Source organism: Rissa tridactyla, chromosome 4 (assembly GCF_028500815.1).
Source record: "Rissa tridactyla isolate bRisTri1 chromosome 4, bRisTri1.patW.cur.20221130, whole genome shotgun sequence".
NCBI classification, from domain to species: domain Eukaryota; kingdom Metazoa; phylum Chordata; class Aves; order Charadriiformes; family Laridae; genus Rissa; species Rissa tridactyla.
The window spans coordinates 94254113-94270786 of NC_071469.1; the positions used below are offsets into that span (position 1 = coordinate 94254113).

Here is a 16674-nt window from a genome sequence, read left to right on the forward strand (position 1 = left end):
TCTGCAGTGCAGGACCAAGGCCCACAGCGCCGTGCCTGAAGGGTGGCTGCTGGAATGGGGAAAGTGACCCCAGTGCTCCAGGTATAACACACAAGACCGTCCTGAAGACAGTGGATTGAACTGCCTTGTGTGAAAGAAGCAGGAGAGACAGTCAAGGGGGAAGAGCATCTTTCTTGGGGTCTTAACATTATCGGTAAATCACAGTTGGCGCACTTGATTCAGCATAATGGATGTGTTCTCATTTCCCACAGCTGATGAGGATTATATCAGCTTGGTTTAACAGTCTCATTTTCTGCTCCCAATGCACACTTGTTTTAATGCGTTTCAGTTAATGAGGTAGAAGAGAGAATGAGGTGTTACTGTTTATGTACAGACAGCAAGTCTGTGCAGAGGACTCTGGAGTCCTCGCAGTCCCTTCCCATTGCTCTCGAAGGGACAGCATTAGCTGGCATTTATAGAAAATTTATTGGCTGTGGTTTATCCAGGTAAAATTTTTCCCAGTGGTGTATATTTCTCTCTCAGGCCTTCCTTATGCGTTACTGCAGGCTACAAGACATGTCTCCAGCAGACTGTCTGTGGGCAAGGGATGTCAGTGAGCTGAGGAGGCCCAGGTGTCGTGTCTCACAAAACAAGGCAATATATTTGACGTGGGCAAAGCTGCTGCGATCTACCCGGGGTAAAAAGTTCGTGTGTGCCCTGAAGTAATTTATGGCTGGGGCATTTCATACCTCCATTGTTTCGCTGGCGTGGTGTTTGCAGGTGCCAGCCATGGTCATGGCCACTCGGTGCCATGCTCTGTGCAAGCAGGTTCATTAGCTGGTGTCCACAGGGCTCACAGCCCAGTGTTGTCCCCTCCCGAGGAGAAGGTGTGCTGGGCCTTGGTGAGCTGTGGCAATGGGACGCGTGGCTGCAGAGGCGCGGGGCTGCGCCTCGAGTGCCCTAAGGAGAGGGACTCTGCCTTCCTGAAAAACAGGTTGTCCTTGTGCTGATGGCAAATATTTGCTGCGGGGTGGGCTGGAGCTGCGGTTCTTCCAGCAGCATCCCGCCTTCCCCAGCCCTGCGCCCCCCTCGCTGCTGGTGAGAAGTGCTTATAAATAGTTAACGCTGTTATCTAATTCCTGGCCGAGTGCCAGCGGCTGGCATCGCTTGGCTGACAGCACGCCTGAAAGGCCCTGCACATTGTGCCGTGTTTGAAGGTAAAGCTGCTGTTGGTTTAAGCGGGAATTAAACAATTACCGCGTCTTAGTTCTCCCCACCTTCGGTGGATTGACTCTATAAATTGTCAGCCTGTTGACATTTTAATGTGAATTATGTCATATGGTATCCCCTTTGATTTCAACATGCCTCAGTTTGTAAATACACGAGCCTCTCAAAGGGTTGTGGTTAGCATACACGCAGGAGGCCTCGGGGTTTTTGGTGGGGAAGGAGCACGGCGCTCGTTTCTCTCGGCAGCAAGCGTGCCTGGCACAGCGTCTCGCAGCTCCGCCGCCGGAGCTCCAGGCACGTGCAGCGACGGCTGCCTTGGAGCACCCGCGTCTGGCGGGGCTCCCTGTGCACTGCGGGTTTGGGCAGCCTGGAGAACCCCCGGCAGGGCGCTCGCTAGCAGCACGTGCAGTCCTGATGCATCCTCCAGCCTCCCTCCGTCTGGGGTCCCTCTGCATGGGGCTGCTTCCCTGCCCCTCCCCGGGGCAAGAGCCCCCCACTCTGCAAGGGGTGAGGGCGTTTTCCGCTCCCCGTTGTTCGTGCCTCCGGGCCAGCTGCGGACACCAGGGTGGTGCTGGTGCCATACAAAGACTCAGCGCTAGCCTGAGCTCGTACCGGCGATTGCTGTCGGGGCGCGGGTCAGCTCCTCAGTCAGGAGCAAAAAGGAGAGTGGCGGCAGGGGAGGAGCTGCACAGTTCTGTCAAAAACATTTTGGGAGGTGGAATTAGTGAAAAGTAGCAGAAGAGTGAAAGGTGTGGAAGCAGGAGGCAGGAAGGGCTTGTGTGGGTGAGGAGGCTAAGACAGGATCGCGTCAAATACCTGCGTGGCACGGGGCTGTGGATGATGGCTCAAACTGTGGCAAAGCCTCTGGGTGCCACCTGGGTCACGCTGCAGGCAGGGAGGTCCTGTCCTCGTCTGGGTTCCTGCTGGGTCTCCTTGCAGCCCTGTCCCCGTCCAACTGTCCTCCCGTCCCCCAGCCTGTGCTGCAGAGAAACTCCGAATTCAGCAGGTCCTGACTTTTTGGATCAACCATCCTTTCTTTTTTGAAACTGGCGCAAAGAGTTGTTGTAGTCTTCACGTGTGTGGCAGGGGAAGGAGGATCCATAGGCAGGGTAAGCAGAGGAGCGAAGAATAGCTGGGAGCTCTCCTGGGGTGACTAACGCCTTCGTCCTTCAGGTGTGACTTGCATCCTTTCCAGCAAAATGCCTGAGGGTGTCGCAGTTCAAGAACTGCCGATTTAAATTGTAACGCCCACAGCGTTCGTGGGGCTGTTTTGTAATGCTGGGGGTGTTGCATACAGGTATGTCATGTTGGGACCATGACTGTACTTCTGTTGGTGGTTGCAGAGTGCACCTGCTCGTGGGACCTGCTGATGAACCCAGGATCGATGCCTGTAGGAGGCGGCATGAAGAAGGACAGTACTCTTGAATAGTTTTGGCTCTTGACCACCAGCCACGTTGGTAGAAATGGAGCAGATGCTGATGTGTGTGTTCTGCTAGAAGTCCCTTGGAGAAGACCAGCTGTCCCAGAGCTGGTTCTTGAGCATGCTTGTGGGGGAGCTTTGAAGACTTTGGATTCTTTCTGTAAATGGTGTTTTCGCGTCATGGGGTCTGTGTTACAGACAGCTTCTGTCTGCCTGTGCGTTTCCTGTAGTCCCACAAAACACGAACCCTGGTTTTACTGTTTTCACACCTCCTTGGTTTTGACTTACCTGTTTTTTCTGTTGTTTGCACCGCATTGCCCAGGTAAACCTATTAAAATAGGTCTGGGCTGGGCAAGTGGATTAGCGAGACGTGAAACCCACATACTGGCCTCTTGATAGCATACAGTAACCCCAAGCAAGTATCTTCGCAAAGAAGTTAATCCCACACAGTCACAGAAGTGAGAATCTTAGGGATACTGGAGTAAATGGAGTTATACATGCAATTTAATAAACAGGATTTAGAAATCTGTCATCTCTTCACACTTCTCTGCTGTGATTGGACGCTGGTCCCAAAAAAGATTTTGTTGCTTCCATTTTATTTCTGAATTGCAGCAGTCAGTAAGTACTCTTAATGCTGATTAGTGCTGCCTTCATAGTATTTATCATTTACCCTGTGTATGTCTCCACAGGCTTCACATTGTGGACTGCAGATCCAGAATTGCTAAACCCAATAAATACTGTGCCTGGCTTTTCCCAGGAGTTTCTGTGCCTGTAAACGGCAAATACAAGTGGATGCAGATACACTTGAACAAAGGGAGTACTGAAGAGCAGAGACACTTATCATCTCGGGTTGTGTTCTGTTTGCTTCAGTGTACTTTTACAAGCTCTGTATTTTCCACTTTTGTAGTCTGTCCTGGAGGGAATGGCTCCAAGTAAAGTTGAGAGCAATTCTGGTCTCTCGTATTTCTCTACAGAAGTATACTGCAGTTGAATTAGATTTTAGATACGTACAGGAGATTTTGCACAAACATTGCCATCGGTGTTACAGTTGCACCGAAAGAAAGCACCTTGTGAACTGGGGAAGCTTGAGCTTCACCTTCAGTAGGAATCGAAACAGGTCTGGGCACCAAAACCCCTCCTCACTGAGTGAGCCAGGGGCTAGACAGCGAAACGATGCGTGGGGAAGCGTTCTTCTTTGCTTTTAGAAACCAGGAGGGGCCATTACGGTCTGACCTGAAGAGAAGGTGTGGTATCTTACCTTCTGTTTTGAATTATGTCTCAAACTTCTGCTTTCAGTTATAAAACCTCATATTAGAAAGTCCTAGGTAAGGGATAACTTGCTGTATCCTTTTGTTTGAAGAGTTAACTACTGACCTTGTTCAAAATCCATGCACTATTTCATGTCTGCATTTATTTAGCTTCAGGTTGTGAGCACTGGATTTTGCTTCGGCTTTTCATAAAGATAAAAGAAACCTTTACTACGGGAAGTTTCACGTGCAGGTGCTTGCTAACCATGATCATATTAGTTGTTTAATTTCTCATGGATGAGATAAAAAGATTGAACTGAAATATCACTGTAAGGCTTACTTGGCTCTATCCTATACCAAGGGCATAAAACTAGGAATGACGCATAGAAGTGTGGAGAGACCCAAGTTTCCAGCATATTAGGGTCCACCACACCCCTGGGCGGCAGTGCTCTTGAAGCCTTGCCTGTTTCTTAGTTGTCTCAGCAATTCTTTAATTCAGGATGCACATCTTGGGGTTAAACACAAAGTATTCCCATAACATTTTCATGTCAAATAAGCCCTTGCACCTTATCTTTATGCTGGCAAAGCTTTTGCTGGGAGTTTTCTTGGTGTCTTTTCATGTTATCATGAAACTGATAAGGAAAAAGAATGGGGGAAGGAAAAGACTATCACGTGGGGGATTTCTACTGATTTGAAGGAAACTTTGGGTTGGTTTATATTCATCATCAAGACTGGGGCACATTGGGTAGTTAAAGTTTTTTACCTGCAAGTTCAGTTTATTTTCAGGGCTGCACAAAGCCGTTTTAATCCTTGGGACAAAGCCGCAGCCAGTGTGTGGGGTCTGCAGCCAGAGCGGGTGCGAGGAAGAGCACAGGAGAGCGAGCGGGACGCTCTGACCCTGGGCCCCTGTCCCCGGTTCCTGCTCTCCTCGTGTGCCTCAACGTCTTCCCTGGGGCTGAAATTGGTTAGGAATGAAGACTGACAGCTGGGGAAGGGGCTGCAGGTATCTCGGGCTGTCCCTCTTGTTTCAGGTTCGTTTTCCTGTTTGCATGGTGCTACGATGGTTGTACCGACAGTGTCACCAGATCTGCCAACGTCCCCTGGCTGCTCCCCAGCTCTGTGCAGCCGTGCCTGCTCCTGGTTTTGTGGCAGTGCAGTGCAGGTTGTTTAGTTTCTGCCCTTCTGATAAGGATGATGTCTTGTGTGGGTGTCGGCTCATGATGATAGAGTAAAAAGCAGAAGATCTGCTGCTGGTTCAAAATATTGACCTTTTCCACCGAGAGGCTTGGAAAAGTCTGCAGCAAGGATGGGAGGCTGTGCCAGCCCCAGCCTGTCGGGGTGTCACGGGGGGGGTTGCACTTACCACACCAGCGTCTGTTGGGATTGTGGAGAAGCATTGCCCATATTCCTGGCAGCCTTGCAAGCTAAGAGCCTGTTGCAGATGAATTTAGAGCAGCAAGCCTAATCCATTCATAGACTGCAAACTGCTTGGAGGTCGTGTATGTAATACACAAAAGCCAAACAGTTCTGCTGCTGTAAATTGTTACGGGTCATTGACGTGTCCTTTCTGGTGGAAACCAGGCCTGCAAACACGTGCTAGGAACCACTGCCTGTTCGAGGACCAAGAAGATCTTTCTCTCTGGTTTAGGAGAGGCTGTATTTGGAAGGCTTCTCCTCACCAAGAACTTGGTGGCTTTCCTCACACAGTAGTTGCTCAGCAGTGTGGGGCATGGAACAATTGCCTGAACTTATATACACGATTCTTAAGACACGTTAGTGTCCGTTCAGCTCATAGAAGCCCTTGCAACCATCTTAAACATAGGAAATACCAGACTTCAGGTTGCCTTAATTCAGCCCTTTGTGTGCAGGCATTATTATAGTTTTTAATTATAAGTATTTCCATACATATTTTTCCAGTAGGATTCTTGCCTCATTCTGTGAATGAGTAATTATTCCGTTTCTTTTTATCTTCCTCTTTCATTACATTGCCCCAGGCTTTGTCTAATACAATCCAAAGCTTTCACTGAATGAAGAATTATTTATTTTCTCATGGGCATTTCCGTGGTGCTCTGTGTTGTTTGTGTGTTTCGCGGACACTTAATGAACTTACCTTCACAGCGCTTGTCTGAAATCAGATGGTGCTCCTGTCCTTGTGCTTTGGGTACGCTGCAGCCAAGAACTGCATCAAAGGCTGTAATCTTGGCTGCCCAGCTTGGTGCCCAGCCCTGGGGTTTACACCTCTGGAGAAGGGCTGCTCTACTGGGAGGGCTTCGCTGGCTTAGGGTCACTCTACCCGCTCTCATTTTGCCTTCGAGACTCAAGGAATATTAAATATTTCCTCTTTCTGCTTCCATTCTCTGTCATACTAATTCACCGCACCTTCCTTTGGTTCCCTGTCCTGTATCACCCGCTCCTGAAAATCCTTGCGTTACCCGCATCTTCACACTGTCACAGCTGTGCCACCACCGCTGCCACTGTCCAGCCTTCCTTTTGTTGCAGCAGCTCGTAACTTGCCCCAGAGTGCAGACGGTGCCTTGTCTTTGTCCAGGACTCGCCTGTGTCCTGGGCTGACCCTGTAAGCCCAGCTCAGTCAGGGGCGGGGGATGAAGAGAAAGTCAATGCTGTGCGGGGTGCTGGAGAAGGGATCAGAGCGGGGGCTGGTGATGATCCTGATGACCCGCCACGTGCCACAGCAGTGGAGGTTTGGAAGGGCTGGTGGCTTCGTGTCTAGGGGTATGCGCTTCTGCATCACAGGGGTGCTGTGGCGAGGCAGGAGGACAGAGTTCCAGCTTCCATTGGCCGAGGTTGCATGGAGTCCTCTAGCGGATTGGAAAAAGTAGAAAGTATTTCTCACAAATATTTCTGTGAGGACTGCACGGAGGATGAGCTTGGTCTGTTGTTCCTAAATGCCTCCTTGTTGGCTTCTGTGAAGGGAGGTTGTGTCATCCATCTCTTTGGTATTGATATTCTTCGATTTATGGAGAGGATTAAAAAATTGTCTTGTGTATTGTTGTTGTTATTGTATGGTTATCTGTTGGGATTCAATGTGGTACATTGCTGTAGGAAGTTATAAAGAAGCTATATGAAAACAAGGAAATCTTCAGTCTATCATAGCGCTTGTAACTTCTCTAGAGATAGATGAAACAATAAATACTGGGCGAGGGAAGTTAATCTGTGTCTGTAGTATTTTATTAAATAACGTGAACTCAGTGTGGTTTTCTGCGGCTGGTTCAATTTCCCACATGGTTTTATGGAGCATTATTACAATGGTCCCTTGCTGCGCGCGTGTCCGCAGGAACGCTGCCCGTGGGCTAGCGGCAGGGGCACCCTCCTGTCCCTCTGGAAGGAACTGGCTTCCATGGCGTTCCTCTAACTCGCTGCTCGGGTTCTAGCTCCAGTCGCTGGAGCCAAGCCAGGCTGAAAAGCCTGGTGAGGGCTCGTTGGAGGGGCATCCAGCCTCCCGTCCGTCCTTCTGCATGCCAAGAGCCGTCTGCCCTCGATGTGAAGGGAGCCACTTCTCATCAGGCTGCTTCCCTCTCTGCAGGGGTTTCCTCGTGCCACTCCTCAGCACACGCGGGTGCCTCTCGGCTTCGGGCCGTGGTGAGGAGCACAGTGAGTGTGAAGCCGTCCCCAAGCTTCTCCCTCAGGGAACGGTGGTTTCTTTTCCAAAGGACTTAATGTGGGGGAAAAAATAACAATTTAAATTCTTAAATTCTCTTTGCACATACAGAGAGGGTTTCGGGTAGTTGTTCTGAGGCGGTACTAACAACACAAGACCAAGCGTGTGTTACGTGCTGTGCCTTCGAACACGCAGAACCTCCTCGGAGATCCCTTGCAGTGTGACATATGGATCATTCCTATTGCTGCTGGAGGAAATAATACATCACCTGTACAGATAGTCCTAGTCTTGTTCTGTGTTACGGAAAGCCTTTTTCAATCACTCAACAGCCATATAATTACAATATGGACAACAGATTTTTATCCTGCTGTCTTTTCAGGTTCCCTCCAGCCCTTTTTGTTATATAATTTGCCTTTTATCTGGTGCTTTTTCCATATTCACAGGCTGCTGCAGTTCACCTGAGTGTTCACAGCTTAACAACTCACACTGAACTTATTATTTTCAAGTATACGTACAAAATAAGTAAAAAAGAAAAACGACTGGGTAGTGGGACTGTGGAGCCTGGTTTTGGTTACTGTCTTGTCTTCACGTTCAGCTGTTCTTTTCCCATTTCTTTTCCTAACCCTGGGAAAGATAAGGCTCCCTGAATTCCTCAGCTCGTGGCTGTTCCTGGCACTGAGAAAGGAATGGACTGGGTGTCCTGACCTCGGTGGCATTGCTGAGTTGTGGCAACAATTTTCTTGCTCTTTTTATAACTTCATCCTGTTGCTGTCCGTACACCACTTTGCAGGCACTGCTTTTAAAAACAAAGCACAGCTTTTCTGTCATGTTTCTCCAGGGATGACAGCATCCATGGAAAATACGAAGTGACAAATCTGTACATTTTCCTGAGGAGCAAAATGTCACCAACTCAGGTTTTGGTTAACTCTGAAGGCTCCGGAGGAACCCCGCCATCACCAAACCACTGTGCTGCTCTGCAGAAACTGCTGTGTGAAGCTTGGCTCATGGTTAACATCCTTTGCCTCCCTCATTTGTAACAGGAGAGTACAGTTTATGTGAAGTTTATTGGGTTCATGTTTGCCAGAGGTGCTCAAGTGAGTAGTGGTGGATGCCCTTGCAGACTCACGGGGCTGTCGTGGGCCCTGCGACAGGAGCCATGGGCCGGAGCAGGAACGTGCAAGGTTGAGGGCAGCACTTTTCAGAACGGCTGATAGGAAATGTACTCTCAATTGTGCTTTGTTTTTACCACTATAATTAGCAAGATCGATACACACACTCCTTTATTCATCTCCACATATAGCAATGCTTACGCCTGTGCCTCCCTGGGGAGAGGTACAAAGATTTCGGGGATCTGGAAAATTCTCGAAAGTTGCAGTTGCCCAGAAGTAGATCTGTTGTGACTGCAGATCTTGTAAGTCAGCGGTGGGAGAAAAGGAAGTTTCACGGCTGTAGGAAGGAGCCCAGGCGCAGTGAGACCTTTCTCTTTTCTCCTTGTCTTGGCTGCTCGGCTGTCTGTGCTCAGCCAGCGTGTAGTTAGTGTCCAGCTGTACAAAGGGATACCCGTCTGCTACCAGAATTAAATAGTACAGATGGAGAGTGGCATCTCTGACTGCTACCTTAACTGCCTTCACGTCGCCTCCCTCCCTCTGGGAGGTTTCCAGTTGGCATGCCGTCGTGCTTCCTCTGGCCGCCGGTGCCTCTCCTGGGGTGGACGGGGATGGCCGGCACAGCTGGGCAAGCGCGGGCTTTACCGTGAACTTTGTTCTTCCTCGAGCGTATGGGAGGAATCCTACTGATGCTCTTATACTTTCAGTGGTACCACACAGATTTTCATCTTTGGGGATCTCTTCTAACGAATGATTAATTAGTACTTTCAGGTCTATTGCACAATTAAAAAGGTGGGGGTGGGAGCGTGTGAATACAAGCTCAACCTTTCTTGGCTCTTGTTTTCTGTTAATCTCTGTCGTTTTTTGCCCACTGACCCTGGGGGACTGCGAATGTGTGGGGATGCTGCTCATCACAGTCTGCATAAACAATGTCCTCGTTAAGAGCTGATCGGCTTAGCAAGGCCCCATGAAGAAGTTAGCTGCCAGAGCCGAGCAGAAGCTGGGACTGTTGCCTCCCTCTGGGCTTTAGCCCCTCCTCATTAAGCAGGTCCGGGCTATTGATTGGGAGCTTGTGTTTGGAAGAGTCTTACTTACTCCATGCATTATCTTGACAGATTGATCAGACCTGATTGAGAACCTCTTAAAGGAACGAACAGCTGTAATGGGAAAGTTGGACTCTGTCATCCGTTAGGATGATTCTGGGAGCGAGAAGAACGAGGCTGACATCTTGGAGCAATTGTATTTACAATTAACATGGCTGAAAACGATTGCCTCTATTGATCCCCCCTTCCTGCAATTACAGCCCCATTGTTTACATTCCAGCACTTCGGTTATAAAAAGGAAATTCAATAATTATTGCATTATTTAAAGTTAAAGTGCCACAGAGTTTGCTGGCTACGCTTGCTGGTTGATTTAACGTTCAGTAAAATCCATGCTGAGCTCTCCATCTTTAGGCTGAGCAATATTTGGCTTTTAATGAGACTTCAAGGGCTGATGGAGCAAACCCAGTTTGCTGGGTGGCTTTTGGGGTCGTTTATGGGGGAATCCAAAAGCCTTTCAGGGCAGCAAGCACCATCCTCCTGGCCAGCAGGGACAGCATCTGTGGCCCACGGCCTCTGGGTGGCACCCCGTGGGGACGGCTCCTTTCCCGTGCTGCAGGCTGACCCACTGTTACTTGGAGATACCGAGAATTTTTGTGCCTCGTGCTTTATTACCGATCTTTCCCCAGGTATGGCAGGACTCTGCTCAGCTGCCCTGTGCCTTGCTGCTGGGCTTCTCTTTGAGGAAAGTCACTTGTTCTTGCTTCCCTCCCGCTTTGCAGCATCGCGGTTGGAGGCTCGTGGTATGATGGTCGGCGGCTCTGCGCCTGTGTGGGGCTCAGTATCTGTACCAGACCCCTCACAATACTGGGGCATTCACTTAACTCCAGGCAGGGTTGGAGGGCATGGAAAGTACAGACGCAGAAGGGGAATGTAGGCACTGGCTGGTAACCGGGGTGGTTAGTGCGGTTTTTCAGGATTGTCTGTGTGACTGAGGGACTTGCATCAAGTATCTCAGCCTCTTTGGCAAGAGGGAGTGCTACATTTCCAGCCTTTTGGAAAGAAAAATAAAGATCAGTAACAAAAAGGTAAATCAAAAATCCAGATTTGTTGTGCAAAGTCTCCTTGTCCTCATCTTGCGGTGAAGTTTTTAATGACTTGAGTGATACAGAGAAAGCTTTAGCTGGAGGTGAGGGAGTGATGCTCATCATTAGGTTGTTCCAGGTACCACAAGCTAAACCGCAAAAACTTGCGGGCATGTGAGTCTGAGCTCCACAGTCTGCAGGCTGTGTGAAGGAGCAGTTACGCAAGGAACAGGAGAGGCTGGAAGGAGGGAAGGGGTTTGTAACGCTACTTCTTCAGAAGCAGTAAACAATTGCAGGACATTGGTGGAATACGAAAGAGCGTAAGTTCATCTTTTGAACCTGCTGTATGGAGAATCAATTTTTTCCTCCTTTCAAAACATCTGGGCTGTGGGGCGGCTGTGAGAGCACCGGCCCCTTCCAGCACATAGCCAGCATGTGTTCTTGCTGCGTGCTGCGTCCGCCCCACGTCTCCGTCAGCTCCAGGAAATTCCAGCCGGGGCTGCAGGTGTGAAAGGAGAGCAAGACGGATGGGCCAGCTCTGACTTTTATGGAGTACTTGGAACAGACCGGGATCAGACAGCTGCATCCACATGACTTTCATTAAAAATTCAGATTCTTCTCTTCCAGGATTGTGTGATTTATCTCGTGCAGCAGATCAGAGGCGCATGGGGACCAAGAGACACTTATGAGGCTTCTGAGGTCTGCTGCAGGGTCTGGTCCCTTTGCATGGCGACCTGTAGTCTCCCCTCCAGCTCTGGTGTAAGGGTCGCGTCTCGCCTCGCTCCCCGGGAGTGCATTGTCACAGGCACAGTTCTTGCTGGCATGGGAAATGTTCCCTACCAAGCCTGTTACTAATTACCCATGTCTGACTTCACCCTGAGGAAGAGTCAACCCCTGGGCATCCTTCTGCGCTGAGGATGTGCTCGTAGGGTTGGCGTGCCTCCGGCACCTCCTCCCAAACACGGGAGTGTGTACTGGTGTTGGCTTTCACAGTAACCGTGTGTGGTTCGAAATCTTGCATAACCTCTGCGGTGCTCTCCTGGTTCTGCGTGACACCGTGGGTTTAGCAGGGGTCCCACGGGCTCTGCGTCTCATTGCTGATGCTGGTCAGATGTAGGTGCTCACAGGAAGAAGTAAGAGCGGCGCGAGTCTGCAGTGCTGCTCTCTTCCACAGCTTTTGTAACCCTCCAGCAGATTTTTGGCTCCATCTTCCTCAGCTGCATCTGTCACTTCTTTTAAATCCCTACTAATTTTACCCATTCTAACAGAACAGACGTCGTCCTGAGTTCAGCGGTAAGAAGAGTGTTATATGTGGGAAAAAAAACCTCCTCCAAAGATATTCAAGAATGAAAACTTCAGGGGAGTGTTTCTTAAAGGAGCTCTTGGCAGTTCAGTGGCTTGTGATTTTGTGGCAGGATTGTCCTGTAATGTGAGAGTCAGCTGGAGAAAGTGATCCAAAGTGATGTGGAAGAGATTTCTCCAGAGGGTTTATCAATTATCCATGCCACCACATGGCCTTGCTGAGCAGTCAGAGTTGGTAAGCAAAAGGATGTTTGTGTAAACAAGAGGGGGCGGACTCGTGTTGACTGTCCCCGTTGGTGCTCTAGCACGGATCTCAGATTCGGTTGTTTTGGGATCCAGGTCACCGCTGCGGCTGGTGATCCTGGCAGCCAGCTGGTGGGGAGGAAGGGTTGTCCCTTTGTTAGCGTTGGTTCTCTGCTTGTTGCGTGGAGTTCATGAGATTATTTTCCCACTTTGGGTTTTGGCCCCAGGCCTGTTACTTCACCTGCTTTTTTCTCCCTACAGACATCTTGTTACGTGCAGAAAATCCTTGCGCACCAGGGAGGGGAGCGGGAGAGCACAGGCTGCTGCTTGTTGGTGGGGGCAGTTACAGAGGTTTTTTTCTACTGCTTGTTGTCATTTTGAGGTCTGCAGAAGAAGGGGGCCATCTTCAAGCTTGCAGAGAGTTTTCCCACATGTTCTACTGCTTCTTGTACCATCAGGACCTCCTGTGGGTGGAGGTGGGGTCTCACCTCTTACAGAGATACGGTTCGTCTTACAACTTGCAGACCAAGGGCTTGTCCGATTCCCACTGTTGTCACAGTGGGTTTGTCCTGAGCAGCTTTTAGGGCCTTCCAAAGGGAAAGCATTACACAAGATGAAGTTAAGATTGCGTAGAAATTGGGCCTTTTTTCTAATGAATAATAAACATCAAAAGCACGAGATAGTTCAAAGTGGTTATTGCGTCTCCCTGGTGAGCTAGGGTTACAGTTCAGATATCCCCCGGAACAGTACCTGACCCGCTAAACATAGCAAAGAGGGTTTGGAAAATAACATTGTGCCTTCTGGCAACAGAGTGCTATAGGGAGGATTATCCGTTCACGTCACCGTAGAAATCGGGCTCTTTACATGGTGGCTGTAATAAACTTAATACAGAAGAGGTTTTGAGCAGATCCAGATTTAACATCTTTTAAAATGTACAAGACGTACAAAAGTTTTCAGAAATCGGATTAAATGGTTAACATTAACTACGGTAATACCTACAAAGGTATTCAGCAGGAGAGTTCATTACTTGTCTAATAGTAGCAACACGGATCCTCAGTCCTGCTTACAACAGTCTCATCTCCAAAGAACGTAGTTTGAGTACATGGCATGGGGGTGAGGAGGACTGCCTGCAGCCAGGGAGATTAATACAGCTGTCGCATTAAATTCCATGATTATTGAAAAATACTGTGGGTGAGGCAGTGTTAGATGGGGGAAAGATAGATGGTGAAATAAAGAAAGTTCAGGGTATGTGAAGGATGGAGGTGGAGAGAAAGAAAAACTGAATATAGTGTCATTCTTTTGTTTAAAAATTAGATTTCCGTAGTCATAAGCTATGAACTTTCATTACACTATTATTTATTAGAAGAAAACAATTCCAAGCCAGATGTTAGAGAGTGAGGGTTGGAAAGTCAGTCCATGAGTCTGGTGTGGGTCAGCTCGTCCCAGCGCACGCATGCTCACCCAGGCACCTCTCCTGCCCTGGCCGGTCCGCACCCCCAGCCTCCGCACCCCCTCCTGCCCTCCTGCATCCCTTCTCCTGCCCTCCTCCATCCCTCCTGCCCTTCCCCAGCCCCAGCTAATGGCTGTGCTGAGGGGCTGTGGGCAGCGCTGGTGTGGACGCCACCTGCGCGCCTCCTCCTCCCTCCTCTCATGTTTGGGGGCCAGGGGCTGTGCACAGCCCCGAAGGCATTGATTGCTGTCTGCTGGCCCCCGGCGCTCTGCAGTGCGCATATAGCACAAGTTATAATTTTTCTTTTGCTTACTTAAACTGTCTTCATGTTCAGACCCTCCCAATGTGCCGACTTCTCCAAGCCAAACCCAGAGGAAGGGGGCGGTCGGTATGCAATACTCCCTAAACCGGCCCGAAACGCTCGTCAGGTATTCCTGTGGGGCAGGGCTGAATCCATCCTGGCTGCCGGCACGAGCACGGCCGCCCGGCGAGTGCGGTTTGGTACGGAGTCCCAACCCCAAAATAGCATTTTCCTTGTGAGAAGCTAAAGGCGAGGCTCGGGCAGCTAGGGTGCCTGTAACGGGTGAGGGACTGGTGCTCCACAGGTGGAGGTCGGGGCAGGCGGTGCAGGGGTTGTGGCAAGTGGAGGAGACGAGGTCTCTGAGCAGGATCGCCGCAGAGCGAAAGCGCAGCTTTACCCAGAGACCCGAGCGCTTCCCAAATGGAAGACGGGTCAGATTTGGTTTGATTTGTGTGTAGGAATAGGTGTTGGGAGCAGTGCGGTGTTGTGCTGCGGTTAGCGTATGTGCAGGAACAGCCCACGTCCCCCTGGGAAGCTGTACTCATGAGCCGTATGGTTTCCATCAGAGCGTTCCTCTGTCTGTTTCTGATTTAAAGTGGAGCTTTGACTAAACCTGATCAATATTTTGCATGCCATGCGTGAAGAACCAGATGTTGGAAGTTTCCTATCGTTGAGAGGGAGGGGGCGAACACCCCCCCAGACTTGCAGAAATCAATGTTCTCTGACAGAAGTTGGTTGGTTTTCCTAGGAACAATATATTCCTTTGATTTTCAAGTTGATTTGTCTTCTAACAAGGTTCTGGTTTAATATTTTGAATTTGTTTCCTGTGATACGGATAAATTCTCGCAAGGGGAAAGCTTAACAGTATGATGGACAATAACTACACGCACTTGTCCAGCATTTCATCGCTTCCAGCAACTCACGGCTGGTACTTGTTCGTCCGTTGTGTTGTCCTAGTCTGGCCTGCTCCTTTCCTCTGTTGGACGACTGATGGGAATCAGAGGTCGCGTCGTGTCAGGGGTGGACTTGGTGGCATTGGCACCCTCAGGTCTTGACTCCTCCAGCACGACAGGCAGGTGAAGCTGACGCAAGCACAAGGGATATCTGAACATACCTCGCGTGCATGGAGTGGGAGCAAAACAAGAACAGAAAACAAGACACGTTTATTAAACCGTTTAAAACAAATGTTTTCCTAAAATCCCCCTTTAAATGAGAGCAGTACAGATGTGCCTCTAGTTCCCACAGAGACCATGTCCTTAATATTTCCTTGAACCTGTGACCAGATTTTTCTCTTAATTGCTCACTGGGGGTTTCCTCTGCCTTCTCGCAGAAGCTGCTGCTGAGCCCGTTGGCACTTTCTGAGCTCGAATGTGGGGTTGTAGGACGGGGGCTTCCCCGACGCACCTCTCAACAGACGGGAGACGGGGCTTGCCGTGCATCTCCTGGAGCGAGACCCCCAGCCTTCAGTGAGATGGGGCGTCAGGGAGGTTTTATTGCAGAGTTTGGATCTGAGCAGGGCAGAGCAAGGCTGGTTAAGCTGGGCCATGAGCGCTGGTCGTGCGGCTCTCGCGACTGGCTCGCTAACCTGAGCTTTTTATGTCTTAAGCCATTTCTCTTTTTCTAGCTCAGGAAGAGGGTAATGCATGCAAACAATAGAAATGAGAGGGAGAAGAAGTTCTTATGAGGGAAAACAGCAAAAAATCTTTTGAGGGCACCAGTGGGATTAGTGCCCTGGTGGATTCTTCAAATATTACAGTGAATTTAATTAAATACATCGTGATCCCAAAAGAGGGTAGTCTAATTAGCCAGATCTAGAATACATTTATTCTCTTCCCTCGCCCTTCCAATCAGAAGCCTCAGCATCAGCTCCTATCCTATTTTTAATCATTCCTAGACTCAGAGGGCTCTCCTTCCTCCGTGTTAGCTAAGCACACAGCGCTGGGTAATATGTGACTTTAATCTTATCTTAGCTGTAACTGAGACAATACTCGTCAGAATTTTTACCAGAAGGTCCTGGCTGCACGTAGGCAATATTTTTGATTGGCAAACCTTGAGATCACGTCCAAATCACCTTACTTAGGTGTCTTGGGTGAAACGCGTGGCAGGGAAAGAGTTCCATGAGAGGACTCAGAAGACAAAAAGGCCTTGGGGTTGGATGGTAGGAGGGATTATTGCTTAGCTGAAACGTAGGTGTGTGGTGGAAACACCAACTGGCCTTCACGGAGGAGTCTTTTGTGTCATTTGACTTTGGTATCCGTTTCTCCTCAACTTGTGATAAGCCCTTACTGTGGGAACTGGGAACTCTCCGCCCTGACACTGCCCAAACTGAACGGAGAGAGCGAATTCTTCCCTCTGGTTTTAAGAACTAATTGCTGCATCCTTGGGATCTGTGACATAAAATGGCTATTCATTTCCGTAGCGGCATGAACCTCTGTGCCAGACAATTGATAGATTTTGTCAAATAATCAAGGTATAATACTCTCAAATTAGCTATATTGGCTGCGATAGCACAACTTCAGAGGGTGGCAAGATTATTTTTTTTCCAAGTGCTAACCTCTCGCAGTGGTACCCAGCTGCATGCTCACCGTTGGCTTTTCATTCTCCATCGCTGTCACGGCTGTCTTCCAGGCCAGGCTGCTGCTTTCTTCAGATCCA

General features: G+C 49.4%; 1 protein-coding gene across 14 annotated transcripts in view; it reads left to right on the top strand.

Annotated features, from left to right (window-relative positions):
- ZFHX3 (zinc finger homeobox 3) overlaps positions 1–16674 on the top strand; it is a 685441-nt gene that overhangs the window by 589501 nt on the left and 79266 nt on the right. The gene's annotated exons all lie outside the window — the stretch shown is intronic.